Genomic DNA, 14,773 nt, shown 5'->3' with positions numbered 1-14,773 from the left:
ACAATTTCACAGATGACACATGGCACCCTGATCTGGCATTTAAGTAAACTAAAATAGTTAAGAGATGGTCCAGAATAAATTCATGAAATTAATCTTAGCCTTACCCCCCACATGTATAAGCAGCCATCCAGAGATTAAAATGGGCTTTCCATCAATTATTATAAGGGTAAAGAAAGCAATAATGTTATATTATAGGAGACTACATCTCATAACTGATACTTATTTGGTAAAACAACATATCCAAAAACAATCTAGCAGTAATGGATGGGTGAATGTGTGTCTAAAACGATTCTCACAATTTTCACTATATCAGGAACTGTTGAACAATACAAATGACCACACACTATTGAGGGACTATTTTTTTAAAAGAAATCTAAACAAGCCAAGGAGCATGTACACAAGCTTAGGTTGGCCAAGTGATACTGATTTCTTAAAGATGGAAAAGGAATAATATCTTACTCAGTTTCCTACATCCCATTCCCTGTGGATAAGCTTTCATATAACTTCCAATTTCCAATATGCCAACAACCTATTTGGATAGAAGATGTAAAGGATTATCAACTACATATCTTTTCTGCATTTGTAATAATCCATAGATGGAAAATCTCATGCATTACTTAATACATTGCAAATTATATCAGGATCCTAGAGTTAGATTCATCATGCCTTTGTTAACCCAACTGAATAAACATATGATGGAAAAATCTATTTTATGCTGACTGATGTAAATGAGCATGTAATGAAACAAGTCAGATTGTAATGACTGCAAGAAAGATACAAAAGATGGGCTGTTAATATTGGAGGGGATGAATTTAATTGATATGGATTGTAACAATTTTTATATAAACTTTGCTAAAATGTACTACTTTAAATTAAATAACTTTAGGAAGGGATTGGACAAGTACATAGAGGACAAGTCTATTAAAGACCATTGGTGTTGAAAGCTCAATATTACCTCCATGTGATGGTGAACCTATGGCACGCGTGCCACTGGTGGCACGCAGAGCCCTCTCTGTGGGACACGTGCCATCGCCCTAGTCCTAGGCCTTCAGCTGGGTTTTATAAAACCTTTTCGCTTTAGGCCTCTGCTGCCATGTGCAAAAAAAAAAGTTCAATCAATCAATCAATTTCAACTTCTTGCGGGGAAAAAAAATCTCGCAAAGTTGGAATTGATTGATTGAGCTTTTTAGTCCCACCCAGTCTGCTGTTACCACCACAGCCATGCCCACCAAATGGGCCATGCCCACCCAATGGGCCACACCCACCCAATGGGCCACACCCACCCAATGGGCCACACCCACCCAATGGGCCACACCCACCCAATGGGCCACACCCACCCAATGGGCCATGCCCATGCGGCACACAATGATACATAAATGGGTTTTGGGTTGCAGTTTGGGCACTCAGTCTCCAAAAGGTTTGCCATCACTGCCCTATACTATTTCAGACAAAGGTCCAAATACCATTTTCCAATGATGTGACTTCATTATGGATACCATAAAATTATTTCAAGAAATAAAATTACCTGCTTGTTCTTTAACTGATAGTCCTCCTTCTTCATATATCTATTATTTGTCGGCCTTGCAATGTTAGCAGTAGGCAGGACTTCTGAAATAGCAGTAACCTTTGCTGATTATTGCATAATAAGGTGAGGTAGAGACATAATCAATGTATAAAATGCAATCCTTTCTCCACACTACCCTTTTGCTTGTACTAGCATAGTTCTGTATTTTTCAGGGAACCATTTTTCACTTTGTATGAAAATGATAATATACGAGGGAACAAATAATGAGAAAAATGCAATCATACCTTGTTTGAGTCAGATCTTCCATCTTGCCATGAACTTTACTCCAGTTCCTCAGGTAGTGAATTTCTTCAACAAGTCATTATCTCTCAGATCTGTGCCTGCCATCTACAAAATGTGGATGATATTGAATGACTGTCAGAAGCTTTTAAAGGAAGTATGAAAAGCAAAGGCAGCCTAGCTGATCATGAGAAAATATTTCTAAAATGTATATTAAAGCTATATCACCACTGAGCCAATTAAAAAAATCTGTACTGAATGGCATATATGTTCAGCTGCTGTGAATTCTTCATAAGGCCAGTTGATTAAAAATTCAGGGGGGAAAAGAGAAAGGGAAAAGGGATTTGAGCCAAATCTGCCCTGGGTTGCTATCATAGTTGGAATACTTCAAAACCTTCAGAATCTCCATGAGGCCCTTTGAAGAAACAGCAAATCTTATCCCTGCTTAGTATTAGTATAACAATACATTCAAGCATTGTGAAATATCCATGCAAGGTTCTATTTCATTCCCATCATAAGCACATAGAAACATAAGAGGAATATTATTGGAGATCTATGCAAGCAAATCTCCATCTCTCAGCCCCTTCTGTCTCTCTGGCCAATAGTTGACCAATTTGATGAAGTAATATAGTTAAAAAATCTTGCCTATTGTGAGTGCTCAGCTCTTTGTGTTTTTACTAAGAAATAGGTTGCATGATATTCAATGGAACTCTCTATCATGCATGGGTATAGCCTTGGTCAGTTTGAACTGGTTTGATGGGTTAAGGGACGGGGTTTTAACATGGTTTTTTAAATTACTGTTTATATTGGGCATAATATTTGTTTTTTAACTTTTGTATTTCGTTTTAATATTTATTGCCCTGTACACCGCCCTGAGTCCTTCGGAAGAAGGGCGGTATAAAAGTTTAATAAATATAATATAAATATAACTATGATAGCAGTGTTCCAATATCTCAGGGGCTGCCACAAAGAAGAGGGAGTCAAGCTATTCTCCAAAGCACCTGAAGGCAGGACAAGAAGCAATGGATGGAAACTAACCAAAGAGAGAAGCAACCTAGAACTAAGGAGAAATTTCCTGACAGTGAGAACAATTAATCAGTGGAATGGCTTGCCTCTAGAAGTTGTAATTGTTCCAACACTGGAGGTTTTTGAGAAGAGACTGGACACCATTTGTCTGAAATGGTATAGGATTTCCTGCCTGAGCAGGGGGTTGGACTAGAAGACCTCCAAGGTCCCTTCCAACTCTATTATTCTCTTATAAGAGAATTATAATATTATAATATTCTCTTAAAAGCACTATAGGAACAGTCCAATGGATGTAACTGCCCTTCATAATCATTCATACCTGTGTCCTGGATCATTGTATAGGTCTTTGAATCACAGCTTTCTCCTTTTCTCATGAATGGATAAGGAAAGAGCATACCTTTTTTATGGAGTTGGATACTTTCTTTACCAAACTAGGGCTATCTTCCTAACAATACTCAACAAATAGAATGTAAAGTCAGAAGCATAAGGAGAGAATATGTAAAACTTGCTATTGAGGATGGGTGGCAGCAGCTAGCCAATCTTGACAAAATCATTTAGGGCAGTAATTGTGGGGAGCTGTAGGAAATCCCTGGACTGTCGACAAGATTGGGAAATGCCCTGGAAGAGCCCTTTCTCCCTATCCCGGTATCCTGTCATCATGATGTAATTTTCCATACATATTCCACATCTGGAAGCAACTGCATGGATGATTACAATGAAATATGGTAATTTTTAACTCTTATAAAATTTTATGTACAAGTGTGAGAATACTGTGTGTTTGTATGAAAATTGGGCTGTGGCTCCAGTTTTGGTTCTGTTTCTTTTTTCTTTGTCTGTTGGGTTTTCGTGGCAACTCTATTTTATTTCTCCATTTAAAGAAGAAGAAAGTCTTCATGATATAATCTTTGCCTCATTCCCACCTGTAGCTGAAGCAATTTAAAGTTGTCCTAAGCCAGGGGTAGGCAACCTCGGCTCTTTTATAACTCATGGACTTCAACTCCCAGAATTCCTGAGTCAGCTATGCTGACTCAGGAATTCTGGGAGTTGAAGTCCATGAGTCATAAAAAAGCCGAGGTTGCCTACCCCTGTCCTAAGCTTTTCCAGTTTTAAAGTTGTATTTCCCCTTTTCTCCCAACAAAATTTATAATTCAGCATGTTCCACCAATAATGATATTGCTGCAGAAGTCAAGGACTGGAATCGGCCCACCTCCTATTGACCATTTCAGCACATGTCCTCCCTCCTTTGGTCCCAAATATCTGAACAAGCACTTGTCCTCTACAATATACAAAATTGATTTAAACTGGTTACTGCTAGTTATGGTTTGCTGGTTTGGTTACCACTAATGCCTTACAGGTTTTCCATTAGCATAATGGACTAGTTCATTAAGTTAGGATGATCTTCAATTTAGTGAGGATTCGAGCATAACTATTGTCCTGCACACATAGCAGTCATATAGAATTTGTGCGACAATAGAAAGACAGCACTTGATTTTTCACAAAACATTCATAGGACCATATGTACGATGATGTGCCATTGCTAAAGGTTTGCAACAGAATGTAACACTGAGCTGTTAAATAAGTAAAGTAAACTCTCTGAGAACACAAAAAGTCTGTGATGAATTGTTATGGAGAATTAGAAGTTGAAGAAGAAATAACTTCTTTGAGGAAACCTATTTTTATCTACAATTATATTGCATGTGAGGTTTTACAGAGCATTTTTACTCACCATCCTAATCAGTGTTTAGTCACCCTTTCAGAGGAAGAGACAATGGTCTGACTGAGACATAATTGACTGGTGTTGGAAAGTGGTGAGAAGAATCCAGGAAATTCAGATCTTCAAAACGGAAACATTAAGTGTTGAGCTCATTCTAACAGCATCTGCAGGAGATCAAAAAAGTTAAGATGTAACATGGCTGAAGTTCCTCTCCTGGATCCATGCTGAACAAAAAACCTGGGATTTCAAGTGCAGGACCACCATTCTGTCTGTTTTAACCCCAACACATACACACAAACACAAACACACACATGGATACCAATGGCTTATCCCACAATCCCAGACCAGCCATGACTCCCTGGAAATTAACAGGCATTATAGATGATCATGTGGCTGTCTTCCCAGCTGGCTAAAATACTCTAGATGGTTTAGCTTACATGTTTCCAATGTATAAGGCCAATAGCAGAAATAGTTCCCTGGCCAACCACATTTACTTTACAACTAATTCATAAGTGCCACTCTACCATCTTGCATGGCAATTGATTTTTTTATAACCAAGGGGGCTGGGAGAGTATTAATGTAACCTCTCCTCATATGTGCTATTCCCAATCCAATCTAGCTTCTATGTGTTTATATGGTACAGTGAAAGAAATCCAGTTCTAGATTCTCACTACAATCCTGTGTCATTTCAAACACTATCTTTGGAAATATGGAGCTCTCACTGTCTATGAGTTTTTCTTCTTGATCCACTGTCAGTCTGTCATGGTAGACCTGACTAAGAAACCAAAGCTAAGAGGTTTGATATTACTATTTTTATTATAGGTTTACAGAACAAAATCTTAAATGTGCTTTCCCTCTCCCTTTATCTTCATGAGAACTGAGGAGAGTCATGTCTGAGATGCTTTTTCAATTTACATTTCTGCCCCAGACTCAACTTTCTTTTATCTGACCATTTTTCTGGGCTATGGCTCTTACTCCTGTCCCTCAAGGTTATTCCTGCTTCCTAATACACCCATTAATGGCAACTGGGTAGTTTAGCATTTGCATTGAGAGGACTTGAAAGAATGGTGTCATTCTCAGCTTGCCCCTTACTAGGCAAGAAGGCAGCCAGTGATTGAGCTTTGTTGGCTTCAAAATTGATGTTTTCTTATTTGTCCTGGGGAAAAGCCCAGATGTGCAGGTTCTGTGCACTTCAGTCAGGCACCTGGGCATTGGCTGCACTCCAACTTGCTACTCTATAAAACTGCTAGCCTGGCATTTTTCCCCTGAACACTGGGCATTGCCCACCACAAATATTTTCAGGACAACTGCATCTGAGAAAAACATTGTTGTGCTATTGTGTTTTCTGAGGCACATCTCCAGCATAACATGGGTTTCTTCTATATCTCTGATAACTGGCACTTTGAAGCACTTCATCCTCACATACAACCAGTGTATAAATGCTTAGGGCATGGAGAAGGTAAATACTTTCTGCCACCCTGTTAACTGACCCTCCAGATATACAAACTGTAGCAGTAGGTTAATAGTTTGAACCTGGAAAAAGAACCAGATAAAGGGGTTTCACATAGAGAGGGTATCTCATGGGATTGGGGAAGGTGGAGAAGGTGGATGGTCAGCATGCAAAATGGGAATTAGGCAATCTTGGTAAATTCCAAGGAGACTTAAGTTTACCTAAGAGAATAAAGGTCACTATGCCAGGAAGGCAACACAATGTGGGATCTATCATTTCTTAGTTGTTAAGAGGTAGCCAGCCAAGTTTTAAATGAAGCTCATGATTTAACTCTTTGGAGAGGTTAGTAGCAGCTACATATTAGGGTAGGCCATGCTGCCATTTTAGCAGAAACGTAACTCTTGCTGGCAGGGAGAGAGTTAAGCCACTGAGTGGCTAAGCTAAGCCATTGGACCAAAGAGAAACTAGCTATATTCTATTCTCCTCCATTGGCATCCACCTCAGGGAGACAAAGAGGAGGGCCTGTACCTCCTTTGTAAACATCAGCTCAATTCCCCTTGCTTAGTTATCTGATTAGAAAAGTCAACCTTTCAATAAAACAAATGAGTATTCTCCATTACTATTATGCTAAGAATAAAGGAAAAATAGATAGAGTTCATAAGAGTACTGATCAAAGCTCACAACAAAGTGCAATAAAATAACTCAGGGGAGAGATATAGAGACACTTCTCCAGATGACCCCTATTATTCTAGACAGAGAGGTGGTAGCAGATGAGAAACTAAGAATCACAGTGGCCACCTGCAACCTACTTCCTCCTGGGTAAGCTGTGCAGTGAAAGGCTAGATAGGGCATTTTGACAGTGAACTCTGAAATTGAAAAAATATGAGGTCACTGATAGCACAATATTTAGGACATCAAGCTCTCTATAGAAATAACCAGGGCACTGTTTATCTCTGCAAATTCTATCACAAATGACTCTCTGGAGAGCGTATAGTTTCTGAAGTCAGAAAGCTTCACAACTGAATATAAGATTGTTCTGCTCAATTAAACTGCCATTTCCTGTATCGAACAGAGGCTACATCGCTTCTTTTTCCTACCATTGGATTGGATTCTTATTTTCTGGAGATTCATATTCTTGAAAGTAAAGAAAGAACAAACAGTTAAGTATGGAGCATTTTTAAAATATTCCATGGGAAAAATAATCAATCACCAGGATGGAAAGAATGTGTTATTCATAACACTAGCCATCTTTGTAACAATAATGATAAATGCTAGCATGAAATGAAAACAAGTGTGAGTTCATGGCAATATTGCTCTGAAATCACAAGGAATTTTACTGTCAGAATTTTAAACATTATTCTAGCTTTACTTCTGAAACTCAGAAACATATAGGAAATTTGAGAAAGATTAGCTGCATGGGAATTCCTATTTCTCTGCTTGTTAAAAGTCCAGCCAAGCCACACAACCTGTTTATGGAGCCATTTATTTGAGAGTATTAATCACAGAATATTCTCTGTATAGATTTTGTCCAGAGGTTAAAGGCAAAATTAATTCAGCAAGTGACAGACCCAAATTAGTCTCTCCGAGTAATCTGAGAATGCCAGTTCCCTCAAGACATTTAAAGCATTTTGGATCAAATTCAGAGATTAATGAAAAGAAAGCATGGATTTACATAAATGGATAAACCATTCACACCAATTCTTTTTAGAAGACAAGCCTTTGCAATATCCCTTTTGTGACTATTTGCAGCTTGCTAAGGCATCACACACTTCTTTCATGCTAACAAGTCTCACGGACCAAGTCTCACAGGTCCATAGAAGTGAGGCTGACACTTTTATAGTGCAATCCTATGAATGTTTGCTCAGAATTAGAACCATTAAATTTAGTGAGATGGACTTTTCATATGCTGCAATTTCCTTGATTTTCATATTTTGTCTCGAATTGTCTTGTTAAGAAAGACTGTCTGGTCTTCAAATTATGGAGAAAAACATCATGGATTAAAAACCTGGTAGCAGTGGTTACAGGCAAGCCCTACGCATATTCTCTTGGACAATTGATTGAATGGGATTTCCCCTAGGTATAAAATGTGAGTGATAGCTTCACAGTCAATGCCCCATTCAGCCTTAAATAAAATCACTCCTCTGGTCACTATAGATAGATAATCTATGAAACTAAAGTTACTTGGTCTTCCTTTTTCCATATTCCATACCATTTATAGCAATAGCACTTATATACTGCCCTATCAAGCTTTACAATACTCTCTGGCTGGTTTATGATGTCAGCATATTGCCCCCAACAATCTGGATCCTGACCTGAGAAGGATGGAAGGCTCAGTCAACCTTGAGCCCTGTCAGGATCGAACTCCTGGCTATGGGCAGAGTTTGCCTGCAATACTGCATTCTAAACACTGCGTCACCAGGGCTTTGTAGGAAAATTGGCTTTCCTTCTTCATGTCTGAGCCTGAAATCAAAGGTTAGAGGAGGGCCAGAATGCTTCATCCCTCATCCCCTTATATTTATTTTTTGACATAATCGCCATTCAAATTGAGGCACTTGTCATAATGTCTTACAAGATTTAAAATTCCTTGGTAGTAGTCGCTCAGTGCCAGATCTGGACTATTTGGGGGGGGGGGCGCCATGATCAAAAACATCCCAACACAACTGCTTCAAAAATTCTTGGGTGCATCTAATGGTGTTTGGGCAAGCATTATCGTGAACTAACACCACACCGGAAGTGGTGCCATAGAAAATCCCACCAATTGTGAAAATGTCAAAGGAGTACTACTAGTGAAATTCATGGATTGTGGTTCGACCATCGGTTCAGAAGTCTACTGTGAAACATTACGAAAACTCAGATGAGCCATCCATAACAAGCATCGGGGGCATGCTGATTTACAGTGTGGTGTTGGTTCAGAATAATGCTCGCCTGCACACCACTAGATGCACCCAAGAACTTTTGAAGCAGTTCCATTGGGATGTTTTTGACCACCTTCCCGCTATAGCCCAGATTTGGCGCCAAGCAAATACTACTAAGACATCTTGTAATTAATTGTAAGATGTTATGACAAGTGCCTCAATTTGAATGGCGATTAAGTCAAAAAGTAATGTAATGTTGTAGTTTTCTAATGTGTATAATAAAAGTTCTGTATCTGCGAGTGTCTGTCATTTATAACCAAAAGGAGGTTTATCTCCGAATAGCCCTCATATAAGCTGTGGAAAAATGATTATTAATTCCTGTACTTTTGTTGCTTGAATTATACAACTGTACCAAATTTAAAAGTTTAAGAATATACAAACACACAGCATCCTGTTGCCAATACAAGATTAGGTTCCACTCTGTTTGCCTTTACAACAGATGTTCACTGCTTTAGTCCCTTAAGCCCATCTTGTAAGGCTGCATAATTTACATCCTGCCATTTTCATTAAAAACAATAATGATAGACAACAAAATGATCTTAACAGATGAAAATGCTTCACAGCACACGCACAGGGGATTATAATATTCTGTTCAATCTACTAGTCAGCATTCCAAGTAAAATAAAACTCAGCAAACTATCCAGTCAAACACTTGCAGCTGAGCAAATTGTAAAATGATGGAAATAGCCTAAAGGACTGCTAGTTCCTCCTTATAAGGTGGACAAGGCTGGCAAGATCCCTTATAGTAAGAACTTCTTCTTGTGGAGACTTCCAGGAAAACAGTGGTGAATTGAAGATGGTTCTGCTGAGAGTGGAGCTGACAATTGTGGCAGAACAAGCAGTCAGAAAATGAAGCTGTTACTCAGAATTCTTCTCTGGATAGGACTTGGGATCAGCTACATGTATTCCAGACAGTACTTCCCCATAAGAGACAATGGTCTCTGGTGGATTTAAAGATCTGGGAGCCAATGGGTTCCCATCATTGCCCATTGCCCTTTATGGACAAAGGGTTCAAATATTTCATTTCTTAAACACTTCTGGAAATTCCTTGTAAACAGCTTTTTGGATATTAAGACCCTTCAGTTTTATCATACCAAATGAATCTCCTTCAATCCCTAGCAAAAGACATTTTATACAAGTTTAAGGATTTAAAAAAATCTTATTTTGAAATGAACAGCAAAGGGGTAATTAGAGTATTGATTTTGGAAAGTTGCAGCTGAACTAAGGGCCCATATGGACTAGAATTAAGATTTGTATATTAATTACAACAATCCTTTTTGTGGAAAACTCTATAACTTAGAGCCGTGGTGGTGAACCTATGGCACAAGTGCCACAGGTGGCACGCAGAGCCCTCTCTGTGGGCATGCATGCCATCATCCCAGTCCTAGGCCTTCAAGCTGAGTTTTATAAAACTTTTTCGCTTTAGGCCTCCACTGCCATGTGCAAAAAAAAAAGGTTCAATCAATCAATTTCAACTTCTTGTGGGGGAAAAAAAGATCTCGCAAAGTTGGAATTGATTGATTGAACTTTTTAGTCCCACCTAGTGTGCCCTTACCACTGCAGCCATGCCTACCCAATGGCCTATGCCCACCTGGTACCCGACGATACATAAGTGGGTTTTGGGTTGCAGTTTGGGCACTCGGTCTCTAAAAGGTTCGCATCACTGGCTTAGAGGAAAAATGATCAGATGGGAGTTTGAAAATTGGAAAATGGATGGAACCAGAAAGAACTACATTTTAATTAAAAGAGAACATTTAAATTCAGCCCAGTAATACAAACCAGAGCAAAATATTCCAACCTTGGATGAATTGAATCACATTTGGAAACAATGCGCTCAGATGTTACTTTTAAGATTGTCTGCTCTCATAAAACTGGATTTAAAAGAGGTTATAGAAGAGAAGTTTCACTGGACATGACTGAGACTGAAGTTGATTCAATGGTGGGTTTAAAAATATTAGGTTAGATTAGAAGAATGATATGAAAAAAGATGTTACATTAGATGTACAAATGAAACTGGCTGATGTCTTAATAATTAACAAATAACAAATCAGAAGATTGGATCACTTGATTATTTTGGATTAAGGATCAAGATTGTCAATACTGAAGGGAAGAAATATTTATTTTTTATTTATTTTAATCCCATTTATATCCCGCCCTTCTCCAAAGACTCAGGGCGGCTTACAATCTAAGCACAAATCAAATGTGCTTAGCAATATAAAGTTGGTTTATTTGATTAAGGTTAAAACATATATGTGATTATTTCTGGTAACTCTTAGTGGACTTTGAGGATGTGTTTGTTTACCTAGTTGCTTACTTACTAGTTTAAATGTCTAAAATATGCTTCAAGCTAAACCATGAATTTGGGAAAGTCCTTTAGAACCTTTTCCACAATGATCAACTCTGACAGGAGATATGCCTCTAAGAAACCCTACAAATAACATTGTACAATTTGGTTAAATGCAACAAAGTTCCCAAGCTTCAATCTACATTTCTCCTTCTGGGTGCTGAAAAGTCTATTTAACAGCTTGATTAGATCTACCTGCTTCAATATATATTAGATTTCAGTCTTCCCAAATTTATTGACCACTTTAAAAAATGTGTACTGACTTCTAAATGGCAGTTTCCTTTAGGACAAAGCAAGAGTCAAGGTAACCCTACTTTTCCCTTTCTTTTTACCGCATCATACTATAGAACTGTTCTCACAATGGCAAAAAAACAAATAAGCCCCCCCAAAACCCACAAATAAATATCAATATAAAATAAAACTGCATGCTTATACTACAGTTCTACATACATCCAATAATAATCAAGCAAAACCCCATGAGTCTTCATTTATAACACCAAAATGTAACTTGAACTTGGGATAAGAATCTTAAAAAAGCCGATGCAAGTAGTTCTCACCTTATGACCACAACTGAGTCCAAAATTTCCATCAACAAGCAAGACAGTTGCTAAGTCAGTTTTATCCCATGTTATGATCTTTCTTATCACATTAAGGGAATCATTGCAGCTGTTAAGTTAGTGATGTGATTGAATCTATCTTCCCCGTTGACTTTGCTCGTCAGAAGGTTGCAAAAGATGATCACATGACCCCAGGACATTGCAACCGTCATAAATACATGCAAGTTGCCAAGTATTCAGATTTTGATCATGCGACCAACGGGATGCTGCAACGGTTGTAAGTGTGAAAAATGGTCATAAGTCACTTTTTTCAGTGCTGTTGTAACTTTGAACAGTCACTAAAAGAATGATTGTAAGATGATTGTTTGATGAATTGACATTGTGTCCAGTGCTATAAAATTGGACTAATAATAATGAGTTTGAAAATATATGGAATTCTTGAGACAGCAGCAACGGTGAAAACTAAATATATTAAATCATTTGTTTTATATTCTGTTCCATGATAAATCTGTCAGATTTCGTTTTAAGTCATGTATTGATTTTCCTTAGTTTTTAGATTATTGGGCAGATGTAAAGCAGAAGTTCCTGTTATTAAAGAAATAAATTAATTTCCATTCTTAAATTATTTTTCTCTTCTTTTCTCTTAAATTATTTGAATGTTCCTATTGCAAGGCTGAGCAAAGGTGCCAAACGTTTTTCCTGAATATGTTGCTGTTCTTCATATCCTTAGCAAATCATTCATTAAGCTGAAAAAGTGGCTTCAGAACATTTTGCCAGTAGAGCTGATCAAGGAAGCTTTGTTATGTTCAAATCTGTATTACAAAATGACAAAAACCTGCCTTATATTTGTTCAAATGAATAAATATGGGGCTAAAAGCGCATAGGTCACCCATGAGTAGGTTCATACATGCTGGTCAAACCCCATTCCATGTCATTTAAATAGGGAAGTCTGGAGAGCAGATCTAAGGGTATTAAAGTAAAGGTACTTAGGACACAACCTCACTGCAATTTTCATGCTAAACATGTAAATCTCAAGTCATAAAATAAGCAGAACAGAAAAGGGGTCTTTTGAATTTTCCCTTTCTGCTGTCAACCTACATGCATCCCCTTAAAATCATGAAGAGGGCAACATTTTTGCTATGAAGCAAATTAAAAGTTCTCCTCCTGACTTAATTTTTCATAAATTTTTAATTTTACAATTTGGGGCAACAATTGTACCACAACTCCCTAATCATTTGCCAGATTCCAAAGGCCATAAAAATCTTCTGGCTTGCTCAAAATTCACCCTGGAGAAAAGCAACTCTGTGTATGCAAATTAAGAGTTGCATCTCAATTAAGAAATAGCCTTTAATTTACCTCTGCATATTCGGCAGATTACATTCAATTAATTAGCTAAACGTCTGTCTCATCTAGAGAGAGCCAGAGTGCAGTTTATTTTTCTTGTGAGCGAAGCATATTCTTCTTGATGTTGCTAACTAAGCAAAATCTGTCTCCAAGTGTTCGCAGAGGAAGTTCTAGGTTATCAAGAAGGCTCTCTAGGGACAGCCAATAAAATAATGGGATTTCCAGGGTCTGCAGAGAATCACTATGTCTCACAGACGCCTTGAGAAGCAAGTCTCTTTTGAAAAAAATGGAAAGGTTGCACAAATCAAGAGACCAAGCACTCAAAGCAAGCAAGGTATGGATTTTCTTGCTAAAAACTGATGGCAACGGATTAATATAACAGATGACATCTTACAGTTCATTTAGTTTGTTCACATCAAAAAGTCATTTATCAATTGTTTTTTTAAAAAATTATATGTCTGTACAGGGAAAATATTTGAAGCTAAACAAGTACTGTAATAGTATTCCTTGTTTAATAACAGAATAATAGATGATCGAGGGACGCCGTGGCTCAGTGGGTTAGGACGCTGAGCCTGTCGATCAGAAGGTCGGCAGTTTGGCGGATCGAATCCCGAGTGCCGCATAACAGAGTGAGTGCCTGTTACTCGTCCCAGCTTCTGCCAACCTAGCAGTTCGAAAGCACGAAAAAATGCAAGTAGAAAAATAGGGACCACTACGGTGGGAAGGTAACAGCGTTCCGTGCACCTTTGGTGTCCAGTCATGCTGGCCACATGACCACGGAGACATCCTCGGACAAGCGCTGGCTCTTCGGCTTTGAACCGGAGATGAGTACCGGCCCCTAGAGTCGGAAACGACTAGCACGCATGTGCGGGGGAACCTTTACCTTACTATAATAGATGATCAGGAATATTAAAAACAACCCACAAAGTCTAAGAAGGTATCAATGCAACAGTACAAATCTTGGCTCAGATATTAATATAGTGAGTTGGTAAAATAAACTATTCTATCTTTTTAAGCTTCTTTTGTAATATGGGAATACCAAGTTTGAAAATATTCTGAAGGTTACTGAAATCGAGTCTGGGTTTAAACATTGCTTTAATTTGTAAGTTTCAACTAGCATAGCTTTATACCTTTCCCTAGATTTGGCTGCCCAGCAGGAAAATATTCTCCAGTGCTATCTCTCTCAGGCTAATTTTGCTGTTTTCCACATGTACTGTATTAGATACATGTACATATGCAAATATTATATGAGGGTTTTAATTTTAACCACCTACCTCTGAAATTATTTTTAATTTGGGAATCTGTCAAGAGATGAAAGGCAAAGAACATTGTAAATGTGAGTATGCACCAAAATGTAAGAGACTAATAGTTAAGGGTAATATTAGTATTTATTGATGTGGTTGACAACCCACATTTTGTACTCTGATTTCCTGAATTTGTTTGGAGAACATTCTATCTCATCTGCCACTGATATTGTTGAAGCCAGGTTAATCTGAAAAGTATTGAGACTCCAATGCAATTGTTCTCCAGCACTTGGTTTTTCTCTTCCCTAGCTGATGGCCTTTGCTGTGAACACACAGTCAAAATCCTGCAAGGCAGCTGTTTTCAATGGGTAGTAA

The sequence above is a fragment of the Vipera ursinii genome, assembly GCF_947247035.1.
Source record: "Vipera ursinii genome assembly, chromosome: 2".
In the NCBI taxonomy this organism is placed as follows: domain Eukaryota; kingdom Metazoa; phylum Chordata; class Lepidosauria; order Squamata; family Viperidae; genus Vipera; species Vipera ursinii.
Note: the sequence above shows the minus strand (reverse complement) of the source record.